The following is a 22,484-nucleotide window of genomic DNA, read 5'->3' as shown; positions in this document are numbered from 1 at the left end:
ATGTACCAAATGTGTTAGGTTTTTTTGTTTTGTTTTGTTTTTGTTTGTTTGTTTGTTTTTAGACGGAGTTTCACCCTGTCGCCCAGGCTGTAGTGCAGTGGTGCGATCTCAGCTCACTGCAACCTCCGCCTCCTGGGTTCAAGTAATTCTCCTGCCTCAGCCTCCCAAGTAGTTGGGATTACAGGCACCCACAACCATGCCTGGCTAATTTTTGTATTTTTAGTAGAGGCGGGATTTCACCATGTTGGCCAGGATGGGCTCCATCTCCTTACCTCGTGATCCACCCACCTTGGCCTCCCAAAGTTCTGGGATTACAGGCATGAACCACCACTCCTGGCCATTAGGTTTATACAGAAGAATATTATGTTACCATTAAAACAAATATTGGTTCTATAAGAACTGTCATTAAATTATCTCTAATATATATTTTTAAGTGAAATATACAAATTGGAGAACATTATAGAAAATATGCTACAACCTGTATAAACAACATAAACATGTATCATTATGCTTTCATGTGTATAACTTAATTTGTATTTCCGTGGGGTATTTTTGAAAGATACAAAAGAAAATTTTGTGAATATTTGTTGTGGAGGAAAGCTGGGGACATGGAGAAATACTGAGAAAAAACTAATTGTAACTCATAATCTCTCTTCCTTATCAATATATGTTACACATACAACTGTAACAGAAAGTATTTCAGTAACATAGGTGACAATTTCTGCCTTAGATTGGATGGTAAACTCAATATACAATTAAGAAATAAAATCATTTCGTGTCATTTGGGTATGGGTGGTTAGAAAAGTTACATAGAAGATGCTGCATATTTCTGGCTTAGAAACTGCTGGACCTAGTGATCCGATTCTGTGAAATTCCTTATCACTCACATTTGCAAAACCTTTCTTTTTTATCCAATGCCAATTTCTAAAATTGTATTTAGATAAACAAAACATCCTTATTTACATGTAAGAAAAGCCATCTTATTTACAATAAAGAAATTAATGGGAAATATATTTGTCTTTCTACAGTGAACAGCACTATCCATTAGTCCATGGGGAAGTAGCAGAAACATGAGCCCCTGTAGGTCAGGTTTGTTAGTGGATCTCAGTCTGGGCTGTGGGTGAGGGTGGGGTTCCCCAAAGCAGACTCCTGGCCATAAATAGAATTTATATCCATTTTGTTAACATATTTTTTTCATGAATTAAGCCCTTTAAAAATATTCCTCCTTACAATGGTATTAAGAAATATATTTAAATTGCTCATACAATACAACCAGCAAAATATTTCCTTTAAATGTAAGATTTTTATAAATTCCATATCTATTTCTACTTTGGCATCTGTTATAAATTATAGCCTATATCCATACCACCATGTAGCCCTCACACAAAGTGATGGAAGCACATGATAAATGGTTCTGCTTCATAGTGCTTGGGCAAGTCTGAATCCACTACTCTCAACTTGGCAAAGATCTTTTTATTTTTTTAAGTTTCAACATTAATAATTTTTAATTTATTAGCTTGGCACACTATGATAATAAGTAATATGGAATATATTCTATACCTTAAGGATGGCCATAAAATCACAGACAGAGTACATTTCTAAAACAGTCCCTTCAGTGGGTCTATGCCAAATGTGACTCAGTTGTTCAAAGATTACTCACACAAAACTGTGCTTTCATTTTGTTACTTCTCACTGCCCCACATTTGAATATCTCGTTTTACCAGCCAATGAGATGTAAATGTAAATATATATGATTTCTCTTATTCAACTAACATTTTCTGAAAAGATGTTTAATAATCAAGCTTTGTTATTAATGTATATCAATATAGAAAGGCACACAGTTTAAGGAAACCAGGGAGTAAATATTTTAGAGTTGTATTTATAATGCCTGATAGCTTTCTTTTTAAATTTTTAAGTTGTTATACAATGGATTCCTTTTGAAAGTAGTACTATGAAACATATAAATTATTCATACTTCCATGATGATTTGTGTTGCAAATCTATATAACATTTTATCACATATATTTCAGTGAGCAAAGATTGGGTAGAATTTTCAAAACATAAAGGGAAGACAGAAGAAACCATTATCTTAAAGTGTCATCAACTTATGAAACTTTCTTTTTTAGAAGTTTAGCTAATTCCAGGACATAATCTGGAAGTTTCCCAATAAATTAAACATATAATTACTACATAACTCAGCAATTCCACTTCTAGGTATTTACCCAAGGAAAATGAAAACACAAATCCGGGGAGGAGCCAAGATGGCCGAATAGGAACAGCTCCAGTCTACAGCTCCCAGCGTGAGCCACGCAGAAGACGGGTGATTTCTGCATTTCCATCTGAGGTACCGTGTTCATCTCACTAGGGAGTGCCAGACAGTGGGCGCAGGTCAGTGGGTGAGTGCACCATGCGCCAGCGGAAGCAGGGGCGAGGCATTGCCTCACTTGGGAAGCGCAAGGGGTCAGGGAGTTCCCTTTCCAGGGGTGACAGACGGCACCTGGAAAATCGGGCCACTCCCACCCGAATACTGTGCTTTTCCGACAGGCTTAGGAAACGGTGCCCCAGGACAGTATAGCCCGCACCTGGCTCAGAGGGTCCTACGCCCACCACGGAGTCTTGGTGATTGCTAGCACAGCAGTCTGAGATCAAACAGCAAGTCCGCAGCGAGGCTGGGGGAGGGGCGCCCGCCATTGCCTAGGCTCGCTTAGGTAAACAAAGCAGCCAGGAAGCTTGAACTGGGTGGAGCCCACCACAGCTCAAGGAGGCCTGCCTGCCTCTGTAGGCTCCACCTCTGGGGGCGGGGCACAGACAAACAAAAAGACAGCAGAAACCTCTGCAGACTTAAATGTCCCTGTCTGACAGCTTTGAGGAGAGAAGTGGTTCTCCCAGCATGCAGCTGGAGATCTGAGAACGGGCAGACTGCCTCTTCAAGTGGGTCCCTGACCCCTGACCCCCGAGCAGCCTAACTGGGAGGCACCCCCCAGCAGGGGCAGACTGACACCTCACACGGCCGGCCAGGTACTCCAACAGACCTGCAGCTGAGGGTCCTGTCTGTTAGAAGGAAAACTAACACAAAGGACATCCACACCAAAAACCCATCTGTACATCACCATCATCAAAGACCAAAAGTAGATAAAACCACAAAGATGGGGAAAAAACAGAGCAGAAAAACTGGAAACTCTAAAAAGCAGAGTACCTCTCCTCCTCCAAAGGAACGCAGTTCCTCACCAGCAATGGAACAAAGCTGGACGGAGAATGACTTTGACGAGCTGAGAGAAGAAGGCTTCAGACGATCAAATTACTCCGAGCTATGGGAGGATATTCAAACCAAAGGCAAAGAAGTTGAAAACTTTGAAAAAAATTTAGAAGAATGTATAACTAGAATAACCAATACAGAGAAGTGCTTAAAGGAGCTGATGGAGCTGAAAACCAAGGCTCGAGAACTACGTGAAGAATGCAGAAGCCTCAGGAGCCGATGCGATCAAATGGAAGAAAGGGTATCAGCCCTGGAAGATGAAATGAATGAAATGAAGCGAGAAGGGAAGTTTAGAGAAAAAAGAATAACAAGAAATGAGCAAAGCCTCCAAGAAATATGGGACTATGTGAAAAGACCAAATCTACGTCTGATTGGTGTGCCTGAAAGTGACGGGGAGAATGGAACCAAGTTGGAAAACACTCTGCAGGATATTATCCAGGAGAACTTCCCCAATCTAGCAAGGCAGGCCAACATTCAGATTGAGGAAATACAGAGAACGCCACAAAGATACTCCTCGAGAAGAGCAACTCCAAGACACATAATTGTCAGATTCACCAAAGTTGAAATGAAGGAAAAAATGTTAAGGGCAGCCAGAGAGAAAGGTAGGGTTACCCTCAAAGGGAAGCCCATCAGACTAACAGCGGATCTCTCAGCAGAAACTCTACAAGCCAGAAGAGAGTGGGGGCCAATATTCAACATTCTTAAAGAAAAGAATTTTCAACCCAGAATTTCATATCCAGCCAAACTAAGCTTCATAAGTGAAGGAGAAATAAAATACTTTACAGACAAGCAAATGCTGAGAGATTTTGTCACCACCAGGCCTGCCCTAAAAGAGCTCCTGAAAGAAGTGCTAAACATGGAAAGGAACAACTGGTACCAGCTGCTGCAAAATCATGCCAAAATGTGAAGACCATCGAGACTAGGAAGAGACTGCATCAACTAACGAGCAAAATAACCAGCTAACATCATAATGACAGGATCAAATTCACACATAACAATAATAACTTTAAATGTAAATGGACTAAATGCTCCAATTAAAAGACATAGACTGGCAAATTGGATAAAGACTCAAGACCCATCAGTGTGCTGTATTCAGGAAACCCATCTCACGTGCAGAGACACACATAGGCTCAAAATGAAAGGATGGAGGAAGATCTACCAAGCAAATGGAAAACAAAAAAAGGCAGGGGTTGCAATCCTAGTCTCTGATAAAACAGACTTTAAACCAACAAAGATCAAAAGAGACAAAGAAGGCCATTACATAATGGTAAAGGGATTAATTCAACAAGAAGAGCTAACTATCCTAAATATATATGCACCCAATACAGGAGCACCCAGATTCATAAAGCAAGTCCTGAGTGACCTACAAAGAGACTTAGACTCCCACACATTAATAATGGGAGACTTTAACACCCCACTGTCAACATTAGACAGATCAACGAGACAGAAAGTCAACAAGGATACCCAGGAATTGAACTCAGCTCTGCACCAAGCGGACCTAATAGACATCTACAGAACTCTCCACCCAAAATCAACAGAATATACATTTTTTTCAGCACCACACCACACCTATTCCAAAATTGACCACATACTTGGAAGTAAAGATCTCCTCAGTAAATGTAAAAGAACAGAAATTATAACAAACTATCTCTCAGATCACAGTGCAATCAAGCTAGAACTCAGGATTAAGAATCTCACTCAAAACCGCTCAACTACGTGGAAACTGAACAACCTGCTCCTGAATGACTACTGGGTACATAACGAAATGAAGGCAGAAATAAAGATGTTCTTTGAAACCAACGAGAACCAAGACACAACATACCAGAATCTCTGGGATGCATTCAAAGCAGTGTGTAGAGGGAAATTTATAGCACTAAATGCCCACAGGAGAAAGCAGGAAAGATCCAAAATTGACACCCTAACATCACAATTAAAAGAACTAGAAAAGCAAGAGCAAACACATTCAAAAGCTAGCAGAAGGCAAGAAATAACTAAAATCAGAGCAGAACTGAAGGAAATAGAGACACAAAATAAATGAATAAAATAAATGAATCCAGGAGCTGGTTTTTTGAAAGGATCAACAAAATTGATAGACCGCTAGCAAGATTAATAAAGAAAAAAAGAGAGAAGAATCAAATAGATGCAATAAAAAATGATAAAGGGGATATCACCACCGATCCCACAGAAATACAAACTACCATCAGAGAATATTACAAACACCTCTACACAAATAAACTAGAAAATCTAGAAGAAATGGATAAATTCCTTGACATATACACCCTCCCAAGACTAAACCAGGAAGAAGTTGAATCTCTGAATAGACCAATAACAGGAGCTGAAATTGTGGCAATAATCAATAGCTTACCAACCAAAAAAAGTCCAGGATCAGATGGGTTCACAGCCGAATTCTACCGGAGGTACAAGGAGGAGCTGGTACCATTCCTTCTGAAACTATTCCAATGAATAGAAAAAGAGGGAATCCTCCCTAACTCATTTTATGAGGCCAGCATCATCCTGATACCAAAGCCTGGCAGAGACACAACAAAAAAAGAGAATTTTAGACCAATATCCTTGATGAACATTGATGCAAAAATCCTCAATAAAATACTGGCAAACCGAATCCAGCAGCACCTCAAAAAGCTTATCCACCATGATCAAGTGGGCTTCATCCCTGGGATGCAAGGCTGGTTCAATGTACGCAAATCAATAAATGTAATCCAGCATATAAACAGAACCAAAGACAAAAACCACATGATTATGTCAATAGATGCAGAAAAGGCCTTTGACAAAATTCAACAACCCTTCATGCTAAAAACTCTCAATAAATTAGGTATCGATGGGACGTATCTCAAAATAATAAGAGCTATCTATGACAAACCCACAGCCAATATCATACTGAATGGGCAAAAACTGGAAGCATTCCCTTTGAAAACTGGCACAAGACAGAGATGCCCTCTCTCACCACTTCTATTCAACATAGTGTTGGAAGTTCTGGCCAGAGCAATTAGGCAGGAGAAGGAAATAAAGGGTATTCAATTAGGAAAAGAGGAAGTCAAATTGTCCCTGTTTGCAGATGACATGATAGTATATCTAGAAAACCCCATTGTCTCAGCCCAAAATCTCCTTAAGCTGATAAGCAACTTCAGCAAAGTCTCAGGATACAAAATCAATGTACAAAAATCACAAGCATTCTTATACACCAATAAGAGACAAACAGAGAGACAAATCATGAGTGAACTCCCATTCACAATTGCTTCAAAGAGAATAAAATACCTAGGAATCCAACTTACAAGGGATGTGAAGGATCTCTTCAAGGAGAACTACAAACCACTGCTCAAGGAAATAAAAGAGGATACAAACAAATGGAAGAACATTCCATGCTCATGGATAGGAAGAATCAATATCGTGAAAATGGCCATCCTTCCCAAGGTAATTTACAGATTCAATGCCATCCCCATCAAGTTACCAATGACTTTCTTCACAGAATTGGAAAAAACTACTTTAAATTTCATATGGAACCAAAAAAGAGCCCGCATCGCCAAGTCAATCCTAAGCCAAAAGAACAAAGCTGGAGGCATCACACTACCTGACTTCAAACTATACTGCAAGGCTACAGTAACCAAAACAGCATGGTACTGGTACCAAAATAGAGATATAGATCAATGGAACAGAACAGAGCCCTCAGAAATAATGCCACATATCTACAACTATCTGATCTTTGACAAACCTGAGAAAAACAAGCAATGGGGAAAGGATTCCCTATTTAATAAATGGTGCTGGGAAAACTGGCTAGCCATATGGAGAAAGCTGAAACTGGATCCCTTCCTTACACCTTATACAAAAATCAATTCAAGATGGATTAAAGACTTAAATGTTAGACCTAAAACCATAAAAACCCTAGAAGAAAACTAGGCATTACCATTCAGGACATAGGCATGGGCAAGGACTTCATGTCTAAAACACCAAAAGCAATGGCAACAAAAGCCAAAATTGACAAATGGGATCTAATTAAACTAAAGAGCTTCTGCACAGCAAAGGAAACTACCATCAGAGTGAACAGGCAACCTACAAAATGGGAGAAAATTTTCGCAACCTACTCATCTGACAAAGGGCTAATATCCAGAATCTACAATGAACTCCAACAAATTTACAAGAAAAAAACAAATAAGCCCATCAAAAAGTGGGCAAAGGATATGAACAGACACTTCTCAAAAGAAGACATTTATGCAGCCAAAAAACACATGAAAAAATGCTCACCATCACTGGCCATCAGAGAAATGCAAATCAAAACCACAATGAGATACCATCTCACACCAGTTAGAATGGCAATCATTAAAAAGTCAGGAAACAACAGGTGCTGGAGAGCATGTGGAGAAATAGGAACACTTTTACACTGTTGGTGGGACTGTAAACTAGTTCAACCCTTGTGGAAGTCAGTGTGGCTATTCCTCAGGGATCTAGAACTAGAAATTCCATTCGACCCAGCCATCCCATTACTGGGTATATACCCAAAGGACTATAAATCATGCTGCTATAAAGACACATGCACACGTATGTTTATTGCGGCACTATTCACAATAGCAAAGACTTGGAACCAACCCAAATGTCCAACAATGATAGACTGGATTAAGAAAATGTGGCACATATACACCATGGAATACTATGCAGCCATCAAAAATGATGAGTTTATGTCCTTTGTAGGGACATGGATGAAATTGGAAATCATCATTCTCAGTAAACTATCGGAAGAACAAAAAACCAAACACCGCATATTCTCACTCATAGGTGGGAATTGAACAATGAGAACACATGGACACAGGAAGGGGAACATCACACTTCGGGGACTGTTGTGGGGTGGGGGGAGGGGGGAGGGATAGCATTGGGAGATATACCTAATGCTAGATGACGAGTTAGTGGGTGCAGCGCACCAGCATGGCACATGTATACATATTTAACTTACCTGCACATTGCGCACATGTACCATAAAACTTAAAGTATAATTAAAAAAAAAGAACAAAAGAATGTTGCATAGGGACCTTATCTTAAAAATGCTTGTAATTAAGATGGAAAACAAATAAAGTGCTTGTAATTAAGATGGAAACAAAAAAAAAAAAAAAAAAAAAAAAGAAAACACAAATCCACACAAAAATTGTACATAAATATTTATAGCAGCATTACTTACAATAGCTAAAAGGTGGAAACAATGCAAATGCCCAACAACTGATAAATGGATAAACAAATTATGGCACATCAATACAATGGGATATTTTTTCAGCCATAAGAAAATGAAGTACTGGTACATGATACCACATCAATGAACCTGGAAACATTTTGCTAAATCAAAGAAGTCTATCACAAAAGACCATGTATCAAATGGTTTCACTCATAAAAGTTCAGAGTAGGAAAATCTACAGAGACAAAAATGCATTAGTGGTGTCTTGGGGATAGCAGGGTATAGAGAGTAATAGGCAAAGGGCACAGGTTTTCCTTTTGAGCTCATGAAAAAATTCTAAAATTGACTTTGGTTATGGTTGCATGTTATCTGTGAACACACTAAAAACCATTGAACTTCATACTTTAAATGGGAGAATTGATACATGAATTATAGCACAATAAAAGTATTTAAAAATTTCAAAAGGAATTTCTGACCAGTCCTAACACTAGTCAGGCCAGGACTGCTGTAGCTATCTTAGGTTGTCATTGAAAACAGAAACTTATAATCAACCATTTTTTACATGCAACTTTCATTATTAGAATCTTAATGGTACCTCTTCACCTCCAACTCATGACCAGATTTCAGCAGTAAAAAGAAGCAAAAAATATATAGTATCTATAACAGAAAAGCAAAAATTTACCCAGAAATCCTCGCTGTTTTTCCTTTGGTATCAGAAATAAGACAATTCTCAGAAACAAGAGAGAAATAAGAAATTTGCTATCTTTACCTGGACACTTTTCCACATCAAGCAGAATCTGTAGAAAAGCAATTGGGTAGGTGTCTTCGTGTGTTTGAGCTGCTGTAACAAAAAACCCTAAACTGAATAATTTATGAACAACAGAAATTTGTTTTTCACAGTTCTGAAGGCTGTGAAGCCCAAGATCAAGGCCCCAGCAGATTCTCCACCTGGTAAAGTCTCTATTCCTCATAGACAGCACCTCTAGCTGTGTCCTCACATGGCAAAATGGGCAAACACTGTGCCTCACATGGCAGGAGGAGCGGGCAGCACCCTTCACCCGCTTTTATAAAGGTACTGATTCCATTCCTGAGGGCTCTGCTCATGATACATGAATCACTTCTCAAAATGCCCCACCTCTTAATACCCTGCCATGGGGATAAGGTTTCAACGTGAAGTTTAGAGGGACACATTTAGACTATAGCAGTAGGCAATTTTCAAGGACTCTCAGAAATTCATAAGAGATATTTGAGTTTTACAGGTCTTTAATGTTTTACCAGAGATAAGTTTCAGAAAATGTTTTAAAATCAATGTTAAGTTTATAGGATAGGAACTTAAGATTAAAATATAATTTAATATTACAACAATATTTTTTCTTTGTAATCATAAATGTTATTCTACTATTTTCCATCTTCACAGATAATTTTTTAAAATCGCAAAAACAACATAGAGGCATAAAGCTGACATTTGTTTCTACTTTTTTGAAATAAATTTACAAGATTAATAGATTTGTTAATTCAATAATCATTGGTTAAATACATTCTATTGTTCATGCCCTTTGAATTGCTGGTCATATAAAGCTAATTCTATGACACTATAGAGGAAATTTTAATAGGAAATGGTTTAGGGATACTTCACATAGGTTACGTTTGAACTGATTTCTTAAAGGAAAACTGTTTGCCAAACAGCGAAGAGGACAGAGGTAATAAGTACTAGAAGAACGGTTGGTACAAACCCCTAGAAGTATTTTATAAAGATGATATTGCAGAAAATGGTTAAAAAAAAACTTCAAAATAGTAACCAGGGAAAGCATGAGGTGAGATTCAGTTGCTAAAGTAGATGTAGGTAAGATCCATGAGTAATATGGACCCATAAGCAGTATGGATCTTACGTTGTAGATATTTGAGCCACAGGGACAGTTTAAGAAGAGTTAGAGGAGTCTGTGAGCATTTTATAAATTATAAAAAATTTTATAAATGCACCAATGAACAGTGCAAAGCTTGAAGTGTTCGAATACTAAAAAAAGGACTCTTGCTTATAAAGTTCAAAAGAAATCTGGTCTCTCCTTGGCCAGAAGATCATAGTTACTTCACTTCCAAAAGATTTAATATGTATAGCACACTCCCAACATGAAGATAAAGTGGTTATAAAATGTGCTGTGAAATGTCCCTTTTTAAAAAAAAAAAAGTCATATATGAAAATTAAATTTTATTTGAAATGTATAAATTATTGTGAGCATAGATTCCTATAAAATGATTACTTTTTTCATCTTAGTTTAATTCTTCAATATTTAATCTTATTACTGTAATTTTATTTAGACTGTTTCATAGAATGTTGTAAAAAACTGGTAATTTTACCTATTGTTTTTAGTCATGTTTTTAGTGAGAAGCCTTGTACTGAAATATCTAGTTCATTATAACATATAATACCTTTTTTATTTTTCAAGAATATTTCTTTTGTACTCTTAATATGTATATGCCCAAGAGTTATAGTATGTTTGTTTGTTTGTCTGGTGTTTTGTTTCATTCTGAAGTTTGAGGAATCCCCTGGAGATTCACTTGAGTTTTAAAAATGAAATATTTTTGGAACATTTTAAATGTTAACACAAACAACTTTGTGTAAACATATTTTTTAACAGTAACTCTTTTATTTCTTTTCCTGACCTATGAGGAATTCTAAGAATGGTGCGATATAGAATAAAACTTGGTTTTTAATTTAATTATCTCAAAAAGTAAAAAATATTATTCTAAACAGATGGTCATATATTAGACAGTGTTAAACTTAAGATTCTTGGTTTTAATTAATTCCTGGCACTGTGTCTACCATTAGCTTCAGCTGTGAACCATAGGAGCATAAATCCACTCTTCCCTAGGATGGAGAAGACATGCCATCTCTCTCTGTTTTCCTGAGCAGTGTAATATGTATGGGTGATACCTAGAATTGCTGTAGTCATCTTGCCCCCTTTGTGAATAGTAACTTATGGCCAAAGAACAGAATCACTTAGAAATTGAGCTGGAACTCTGATTAAGTAATTCTTCAAAACCTATTTCTGCATTTGTAGTTTCATATGAACTGGCACAGACCTTTCTTTAAAGATTTAATTGAGCTTTCTGTTACTTGCACGTGAAAACAACATAATTGAAACAGATTGAAATAGTCTAAAATTAAAAATAAAAAACTATCAATGTGCATTTTCATTGCATCATAAGAGGAAATGTGAGGTAATAGGGAGATAGGAGACAAGAGCTCTATTTCGTTTAGTGTGTGCCATGTCATGGACACTGAACAAGCACTAGAAATAGAGGGTTTCATAAGAATCTGTGTCTCACTTTGGAGAGCTAGAATGACTCTGGAGGAAACTGACACAAAAATAGATAATTTTACTAAGATATTGTGTGTGTATATGCAAATACTATGCTTAAGGATTCCACAGAAGAGAGATAATCAACACAACTCTGAGCGTGTCTGAAAGAATCAGTCATTAGTAAAGTGAAAAAGCAAGATGACAACATATGAGCAAACACATAGTGTCATGGAACAGCCAATTGTCATTGGGGAATTATTTGGCTAAAACATAGTCTGTAAGGCAAGGTTACTGGGAGATGAAGTTGCAGAGAAAGGCCATGAAAGGGTGGTGTGCAATGGAAAGTAACACTATTTTAAGAAATAATGTTAAAATTACTGATATTTACTAAACTCAACAAAGAATGTAGAGTACATTTAGTGACTGATAGCAGAGTAAATAAATCATGCATATCTATGAAGAGGATATTATTTAAAATAAAGGCCCTGAAATTTGTGGGTTTATATATTCAGAATAAATTACTTGATGATCAACACTTAAAAGGACATCTTGTCCCCTAATTTAAAGCTAGATGGAGCAAGTCAGTAAAGTTTCATGTATTTGACTTGTTGTTCAAACTTAGAGGGAAGTGTGTTGTTTGATAGAATAAAGAAACATGCATTAGATGTTATAGAGATGGATAGCAAAATAACAAATCGAGCCCGTGAGGCAGAGGCTGCAGTGAGCCGAGATCGAGATCCCACCACTGCACTCAATCCTGGGTGACAGAGTGAGAACCTGGGTGACAGGTTCTCATAAACACACACACAAACAAAAAACACAAACTATAGTATACAAAAAGCAGATCTTCATAGAAACAGAGGAGAATGGGCACGTAAGGGAGGTGAGACCAGACTCAGAAGGTGGAGTGAGGCATGGTGAGGTTGAAAGGGCATGAGTTAAAAGGGATTTAAATATAGCCTCCTAATCATCAGTTTAGAAGGGTAAATGAGATATGTATCTAGTACATAGGAAAAGTCATTGTCTGTTAGCTATTGCTTTTATTGTTTTGATTATTTCACCTTGTGGCCTGCCCATGAGTCATACTCTGTAGAACACATAAGAGCTCTTCCATGAACAAGACTGCTTAGTTACTATTTCTCGAGTTGATTTCAATATTCTTTACTTTGCCACAATCTTCCTGGCTGTCTGACTCCTTGGCCACTAATTAGGAATTTAAGAGTTATCTGGCTCTAAATCTATACTCACACCTGGATTCTATCAGTATTTTTCTTCTTATTCTAGACATACCCACTTCCACGGTCTTGCCCTGTAGGTTCCATAATAGCCAGCAGTGGAAGGATATAAATTATATTCAGTCTTCTCAAATGTGTATTAAAGTTTTGAAATCACAAATTCCATTTTCATTGGTTGGAAACTGCTCCTGAAATATGTCAATGTTAAGTCATTGAATCTCATTCCTTTCATTTTGTAGGTTTGTAACTTTACCAACTTCAATAAATTTTATATTCTTTTATAGACATGATCACATAACCACAGAGAGCTTTGAAAACACCAGCCCTATTAAAATCTAGCAGGTATGCTTTTGCACACTCTTAAACTTGGGTGAGGGTACTGGAAATAATTAGTTTTCCTCCCCATGATGACAGTTCTCAGTTACTACATGTAGTCTGAGTAACACATACCAGCTATGGGAATGGTTTAGATTTTAGTGCACTTGTCTCAGAGGTGTAGTCAAGGCCCAAAATATTAATGAATAGTTTATGCCACACCCCAAAACAACCAGTGGTTAATTCTCTTGTGCTTTGGGGAATAGATTTATTATATTTTATTATGACAATGACTGGCATCCACTAACCATATTCCATATGCTTCGCGTGAGGTCAGAGTAATTGATTATTTTAAAGCATGGGCCAATTATGTAACTCTATTATTGCCCAGAAAATAAATACCTGAAAGATAAATGTAGTATGACCTTATGCAAAACTCAGAAAATGAGTTTCCATTCTGTCTTCTTAAAAGACTGAGAAGTCTACAGTATTATGGTCCTAAGAAAACAAATTCTCTGGTTTCTATTTATTTGTTTTAAATGATACATAAATCCTTTTTAATCAGTTAGTCAAGGGTAAGATGTGAATTGAAAGATGCCTCTACTGTGCCAGCAAGGAAAACAAGAGACTTTCCAATAATCATTGCAGCTGTCCACTGATAGTTGACCCCATTAATGAAGTAAACAAAATAAATGACAATAAGTAAATACAATAATAGTTACACAGACTCCACACACAGCCATGCCAAATCCTCAGAAAATAATTCTCATAAAATCAGAAGATTCTTTTAGTGTTCTCTACATAAACATACCAGGAAAAAGGTTAGATGCTGATTTTTCTCTGATTGTATGTGATGTACAGTAACTTATATTTGCAGAACTTATGCTTAGCATCAAAATCCCTGGTTTGTATTATAATTCTAGAATCACTCCTTTTATCTGGGCGACCAAATGTTCTGTAACTGGGTAATTATTTATGTATTAGAAATAGAGTGAGGATTAATTTAAGAAACCCTGTGTTAGAGTCTGGTACTATTGTATGAATTTAAGCATGTTACCTGTCATTCCTGCAACTTCAATTTTACTTCGTTGAAGATTATATAAATAACACTGGTTCTGATTGTTGAGAATTTGAATAAAATAGCAAATGGCAAATCACTTTTAATCTGACAAATGATATGAAATTGCTTATTTCTATAGAAGTTCTTACAGTGTGGGCTATGGATCATAAAATTCTCTTCATCGTTTTTTTCTTCAACTTTTATTTTAGGTTCAGAGTCCATGTGCAGGTTCATTACATGGGTATTTTATGTGATTCTGAGGTTTGGGGTATGGATTCTGTCACCCAGGTAGTGAGCATTGATTGTACCCAATAGGTAGTTTTTCAAACCATGCTGCCTGTCTCTCTCTCCCCAGTAATAGTCCTCAGTGTCTATTGTTCCCAACTTCATCTTTGTGTATCATTTATATTATCTTCATGTTTGGATGGTAGATTAACTGAATGTCAGAGTCCAGATTGATAGTTCTTTTGTTGATAATCTGTTCTTTTGTTGGTAATCATTTTCTCTCATCATCTCTAATGTTTTCATTCATGAAGCATTTAGCTATGGGTATTTACTTCTTTATCTTTTATATCTTGCTTTGTACTTTCAATTATCACTTTGAAACTGAGGTTACATGTCTTTAATTCTGTAAAAAAATCCCACCCATTCTCCAAAAATTGTTCTGCTCTTTGCTATTTTCTTCTGGAATTCCTCATGGACATTATCCAAACCAATGCTCCATTTCTTAGACTGTTTTATGATGTATTTTACCTTTGCATCTCTCTATGCTGTGCTCTGGGAGAATTCCTCGATACTATCTCTTAGTTGATTAATTAGTGTTGTTGTTACTTTCAATGATTCTAGTTTTCATTTCCAGGGCTCCTACTTGCTTCTACAGGTGTTAATTCTACTTGTTCTTGAAACTTTTATTCTCTGCATATGGCTGTTACTTATCTTTTTAAGAGTTATAAATATATTTATTATACAATCATTTTTTTAGATTATTTTATCATTTTTATTTTATTTAGAGTGAACTTATCTAGAAACTGCTGATCTCATTTTCTATCCATTTTAACACTAGTTTTCTTTATGTATTTTGGAATATTGACTCATGTAATAATACTTACTTGGAAGAATTTTTCACAATTTTTTGTCATTGTTCCTCCCTTCTAAAGAAATATACACAAGTATACTTTGTATACTCATTGTTCCTCCCTTCTAAGGAATTTACATAAGTATACTTTGCCATGTGACTAAAGTACCTCCCATTACAGGTAAAAAATATTTACTTACATTGTTGATTTTGGTTTGGCTTTGTCTTATAAGCTGCTTTAGCCAAATGAATAATAGCAAATATGACACAAAGCAAGGCATTATATTCTCTTACTTTTTTTTATTATATCATACTTTAAGTTCTGGAAAACATGTGCAGAATGTGCAGGTTTGTTACATAGGTATACACGTGCCATGGTGGTTTGCTGCATCCATCAACTTGTCATCTACATTAGGTATTTCTCCTATGCTATCCCTCCCCTAGCCCCACACCCCTCAACAGGCCCCGGTGTGTGATGTTCCCCTCCCTGTGTCCATGTGTTCTCATTGTTCAGCTCCCACTTATGAGTGAGAACATGTGGTGTTTGGTTTTTCTGTTCCTGTGTTAGCTTGCTGAGAATGATGGTTTCCAGCTTTATCCACATCCCTGCAAAGGATATGAACTCATCTTTTTTTATGGCCGCATAGTATTCCATGGTGTATATGTGCCGTATTTTCTTTATCCAGTCTATCATTGATGGGCATTTGGGTTAGTTCCAAGTCTTTGCTCTTGTGAACAGTGCTGCGATAAACATAAGAGTGCATGTATCTTTATAGCAGAATGATTTATAATCCTTTGGGTATATACCCAGTAATGGGATTGCTGGGTAAAATGGTATTTATTAACCTCTTGATTCTCCACTATCCACTAAGGAAAGAACCTGCCCTTTATAGCTGCTGATAAGAATCACAATCTGTAGTATAAGTAAGCCAAGGCAAACCCAGATAAGATGAACTGAACTGTAACCCAGAGACCTATGAATGAGAAATATATATCTTGTTGTTATAATTTATTGTAATTTTGAGGTTATTAGATAGCATTATTGTATGAATTGCTGACTATTCTAGAAGAGAGAGATCTGAATGTATGAATTGGCAAGAGTCAGTAAAGAAATGGCTTAAGTCTCTAAGAAATAAATACAAATTTGAGGGTAGGAGGAAAGTAGAGAAAGGAGAGGAGGAAGATGGAGAAAGAGACATACAAACAAACAAATGTGGGCATCATAGCAGAAGGATAGAACCTAAAGACAAAGTAGATTAGTAAAAACCTGGTTTCTGGTTGACCAAAGACTTTTAAAATAGATTTATCTAATATTCAAGTAAATTCTAATTCTTTATAATCTCTCTCTCTGATTTCTTAAACCTTTTGTAAACTCTATTATACATAAATAAGTGCCTTATGGGTCTGTGTGTGGGAGTGTGTGTGTGTGTCCATGTGCATTTTCAAAGTAAGTCAAAGTAGCTGAGTCCTATATTTCAAAAGAAGACATGAGAAAATTCTTTCATGCAAGAAGAGATAAAAATGAAATCAAGAATGCAGAGGAAGCAGTAATTGAGAGCTAGCAATGGTCATTCAAATGTAAGCCCAAGGCACTTTGGAGAAATCGTGAGCAACAAATTTGACTTCACACAAAATGGGTTACAGAGCTTATGCTCACATCACAAAAATTTCAAAGGACAAAATACCATTCAACAAATTTTCAACAAACTACAAACATTACTGTAATTTCTCAGTTCTAAGATGCTATAAGTTATAAGCTATATACTAATGTAGTTACAGGTTTTTCTGGAAATTATTTATATATTGCATTTTTAATTGACTTACAAGCAAAAGGAAATTTTGCCAACAGAATTTTAGGTTACTATCTTAATTTGGATTATTTGAGAAGCAGATCTGCTGTAGGGATTAAACACATAAGAGATTTACTGGGAAAACAATTGTGAAGAAAAATGTTATTGGGGACAGAAAAGGAGAGGAGAGTTTTCAGAACATGAAGTAGGTTCAATCCTCGTGGAGGAGAGAAGAAAAGAAAGTTTAGGAGGAACGGAAAGTATTCCCTATTTGATAAATGGTGTTGGGAAAACTGGCTAGCCATATGCAGAAAACTGAAACTGGACCTACAGAAAACTGAAACTACACCTTATACAAAAATTAACTCAAGATGGATTAAGGACTTAAACGTAAGACCTAAAACCATAAAAACCCTGGAAGAAAACCTAGGCAATACCATTCAGGACATAGGCATGGGCAAAGGTTTCATGGTTAAAACATCAAAAGCAATGGCAACAAAAGCCAAAATTGACAAATGGGATCTAATTAAACTAAAGAGCTTCTGCACAGCAAAAGAAATTATCATCAGAGTGAACAGGCAACCAACAGAATGGGAGAAATTTTTTGCAATCTATCCATCTGACAAAGGGCTAATATCCAGAATCTACAAGGAACATAAACAAATTTACAAGGAAAAAAACCAAACAAACCCATCAAAAAGTGGGCAAAGGATATGAACAGACACTTCTCAAAAGAAGACATTTATGTGGCCAACAAACATGAAAAAAAGCTCATCATCACTGGTCATTAGAGAAACGCAAATCAAAACCACAATGAGATACCATCTCACGTCGGTTAGAATGGTGATCATTAAAAAGTCAGGAAATGACAGATGCTGGAGAGGATGTGGAGAAATAGGAATACTTTTACAATGTTGGTGGGAGTGTAAATTAGTTCAACCATCGTGGAAGAAAGTGTAGCAATTCCTCAAGGATCTACAGCCAGAAATACCATTTGACCCAGCAATCTCATTACTGAATATATACCCAAAAGATTATAAATCATTCTGCTATAAAGACACATGCACACATATGTTTATTGCAGCACTGTTCACAATAGGAAAGACTTGGAACCAACCCAAATGCCCATCAATAATAGACTGGATAAAGAAAATGAAAATGTGGCACAGATACACCATGGAATACTATGCAGCCAAAAAAGAAAGATGTGTTCATGTCCTTTGCAGGGACATGGATGAAGCTGGAAACCATCATTCTCAGCAAACTAACACAGGAACAGGAAACCAAACACCGCATGTTCTCACTCATAAGTGGGAGTTGAACAATGAGAAAACATGGACACAGGGAGGGGAACATCATACACTGGGGCCTGTTGAAGGGTGGGGGGCTAGGGAAGGGATAGCATTAGGAGAAATACCTAATGCAGATGAGTTGATGGATGCAGCAAACCGCCATGGCACGTGTATACCTATGTAACAAACCTGCACATTGTGTACATGCATCCCGGAACTTAAAGTATACTACTACTACTAATAATAAAGAAAGTTTCAGCAAAACCAATGAGGGGTCTTCAAGTCAAAGTGGCCTGGGAGAAAAGTGCCTGGATTTGGTCTCTGCCTTACACCATCATTGGTTGAGAGGGTACCTGGGAACTGTGGCCTCTGTGCACATTCAATGATGGATCTCAAACTGTAGCATGTGGGACCATTGGTCATTGGTCAGTTATGCTTCCTGCAGTGGAGATCTGAGATAGGAGAGGAGTGTCTTCATTGTTGCCACAGTTATACCTCCTACTTTTGCAGACTCAGATAGAAGTCTGTAACTGAGCCTTCTGAACTTTCAAAAGCTACAGCGTGTTCTGAATTACTTTTGAATATCACAGTGGCCTATTTTGTATTTTTTGTTTTTGTAATCTTGATCTTTTTATCATATTTAGAATTATCTTTGTAATTTTGAGTTATATTGAAGAATGTCAATGTTGTATCAGAATTTTGAATTTGGTTGAATTAACAAACTTTTTTCCCCTTTTATTAAATTGTATATTTCCAGAAGTATAATGGCTTCTTTTAAAGGTCAACTGGTAACTTTTGACAAAAAAAGGACTTGATCTGTTCTTGACTTTGGAACGATTGAGTTATCCATTGTAGACTACATAGCTAAGAACATGTTATGAACTGTTTCAAGAAATTTAGTTATATTTTCATTTTCTGTCATGTGAAAATAAATAGGTATAGTATACAGACATTTTTTACCTCACTGCTATAATATTTGCAGGCATTTGAATTACAAATTTGGTATCCAAATTGAAATCAGATTTAATGTCATGTGGTGCTATCAGTGGAAATAAGTGTGGTGACTGCCAGATGAATATGTATTTTATCTGTCACTGCGTTTGCGTAGTTTACATGAAAACAAGTATAGCACAAGTGACCTCACTTGTGGCAGGCAAAATGCCTCCAAATTTAAGAAATACTACATTTTGAAATAAGAACTTTTTCTTGTTACAGAGGTAATAACTAAATATTTTTTAAAAATACAAAATAAAATTTCCATGTAGATTATTGTCAGAAACTTGTTACTTCCTACAGGTTCTACTTAGTGATCATTATCTCTAACACAAAATCTCAGAATTTGAGATGTTTAAGAGAGTATTCTTAGCAACAAAATTCCAATATGTTTTAATTAACACTTTTCTGTTTAAAACTAGTTATTAAATAGCACCCAATATATAAAACAGATAGAGGCAAGATCTCTCTGATCAAATTTTGGAAGTGTTTCCTGGAGTTCATACACTCAGCCTCTTCACATCTTTCTCTGCCTAGAGTTCCTGAGCCTCTCCCCAAATGTTGTTTCCACATAACACAGTTCAAAGACAGATTGAGAAATTAATATTATTTGAATGAAAATGGTGTGACGGATACATTTGCCTTTCTTCTGATTGTGAAAGAATGCATTTAGTACTACAATTAATGCTATTATATAGCTATGCTATAGCTATCACATTAGCTATAAGTTTTCCTTGAGTTTTGGTTTCATTGTAGAACTGCTTTTCTGTCTGTGATTTGCTGAGAGTTTTAAATCTTGAATGGCTTTTGGATTTTGTCAAAATCTTTTTCTGCATGTTTTTAGATGATCATATACTTTTTGTCAATTTTCTGTTAACATCATGTATTTTATGTGTTAATTTTCAAAGTTTACCGTTGAATCCCTGGGATAAATCCTTATGATCATAAAGTATCATATTTTTAAAATATTTATTGATTTAATCTGCTATTATTGGATTCAGAATTTGTGTATCTGTGTTTCTGAAAAGTATCATTTTACCCTTTCCTTCTCTCAGAACACTTTTATCACGTTGTCTGTGAGAATTAGTCTCATGAGTTGGGAAGCACTCTTATCTTTCATATATTACATAGGATATTTGCATGTACTTTTTCTCCCTTTTCTTGATCAGTCTAGGGAAGAGATAATTCATTTTATTAAACTTCTAGTTCTAGATCCCTGAGGAATCGCCACACTGACTTCCACAATGGTTGAACTAGTTTACAGTCCCACCAACAGGGTAAAAGTGTTCCTATTTCTCCACATCCTCTCCAGCACCTGTTGTTTCCTGACTTTTTAATGATTGCCATTCTAACTGGTGTGAGATGGTATCTCATTGTGGTTTTGATTTGCATTTCTCTGATGGCCAGTGATGATGAGCATTTTTTCATGTGTCTTTTGGCTACATAAATGTCTTCTTTTGAGAAGTGTCTGTTCATATCCTTCACCCACTTTTTGATGGGGTTGTTTGTTTTTTTCTTGTAAATTTGTTTGAGTTCGTACCACTTGACCCAGCCATCCCATTACTGGGTATATACCCAAAGGACTATAAATCATGCTGCTATAAAGACACATGCACACATATGTTTATTGTGGCTCTATTCACAATAGCAAAGACTTGGAACCAACCCAAATGTCCAACAATGATAGACTGGATTAAGAAAATGTGGCACATATACACCATGGAATACTATGCAGCCATAAAAAATGATGAGTTCATGTCCTTTGTAGGGACATGGATGAAATTGGAAATCATCATTCTCAGTAAACTATCGCAAGGACAAAAAACCAAACACCACATGTTGTCACTCATAGATGGGAATTGAACAATGAGAACACATGGACACAGGAAGGGGAACATCACACTCTGGGGACTGTTGTGGGGTGGGGGGAGGGGGGAGGGATAGCATTAGGAGATATACCTAATGCTAAATGGCGAGTTAATGGGTGCAGCACACCAGCATGGCACATGTATACATATGTAACTAACCTGCACATTGTGCACATGTACCCTAAAACTTAAAGTATAATAAAAAAAAATTTTTATTAAACTTTTTCACAACTTGACTTTTGGCTTTATTATTTTTCTTTATTTGCCATTTTTTCTAGTTCTCTTATCTTTATTATTTCCTTTTTATGCCTAATTTAAATATATTTTTTCTTCCATTTCTATCTTATTAATGTGGAGATTTTGATTCTTAATTTTAGACCTTTCCTCTCTATGTATAATTTTAATATTAATATTTTTATATCATTGAATAATTCAACTATTCGACCTAAGCAAATTAATGCAGAAGCAGAAAATCAAATACCACACCTTCTTACTTAGAAATGGGAACTGAACATTGTATACACACAGACAAAAAAAATGAAAACAGTAAACACTGGGTATTCCAAAAGGTGGGAGGGAGGAAGAATTGATAAAGTACTTACTGGGTACTATGTTCACAACTTGGGTGGCGGGTGTATTAGAAGCCTAAATTGCAGCCTTAGGTAATATACCCATGTGGTAAACTTGTAAAAAGAAAAAGTCTGCAGGATACATTTACAAAATCTGAAAAAAAAAATGGATATAAAAGAAGGCTTTGGATATCCAGTTATTACTACTAAGTATCTCTTTGAAATGTAATAAAAATAAAATCCATACCTGTGATAAATATTCAAGATTACTTTTATTTTTTCAAGATAATTTTAAAAGGATACATTACATTACTTGTTGTTCAAATCATGTTTCCTTTCCATCCCCTTCCTTGACCTAATCCACTTTATCTACTCCAGTATTAACGGTCCACTGTTTCTAAATCAAAGAACACACTGTTGGCTAAGAAGAAAAATGTTTTTATCATAATGTAATTTAGAATTATGTGGATGCTTTCATTAAACCCTCATATTTCAAAGGGCAAGAGTGAAAATGAGTTTAGCATGTTAGACAACTGAACTCACATCAAATTAATAA

The 22,484-nt window shown here is 36.2% G+C and overlaps 1 long non-coding RNA gene across 1 annotated transcript; it reads right to left on the bottom strand.

Annotated features, from left to right (window-relative positions):
* Nucleotides 1-9,040: 9,040 nt before the first annotated feature.
* Nucleotides 9,041-22,075, bottom strand: LOC134759551 (uncharacterized). The gene is made up of 3 exons (XR_010135888.1): nt 21,962-22,075; nt 13,022-13,154; nt 9,041-9,270 (listed from the first exon to the last, which is right to left on the bottom strand). It is a non-coding gene; the product is annotated as an uncharacterized LOC134759551 (long non-coding RNA).
* Nucleotides 22,076-22,484: the final 409 nt, after the last annotated feature.

The sequence above is a fragment of the Pongo abelii genome, chromosome 11 (assembly GCF_028885655.2).
Source record: "Pongo abelii isolate AG06213 chromosome 11, NHGRI_mPonAbe1-v2.0_pri, whole genome shotgun sequence".
Taxonomy (NCBI): Eukaryota; Metazoa; Chordata; class Mammalia; order Primates; family Hominidae; genus Pongo; species Pongo abelii.
The sequence above is the reverse complement of the archived record's forward strand: the minus strand, read 5'-3'. Positions and strand labels throughout refer to the sequence as shown.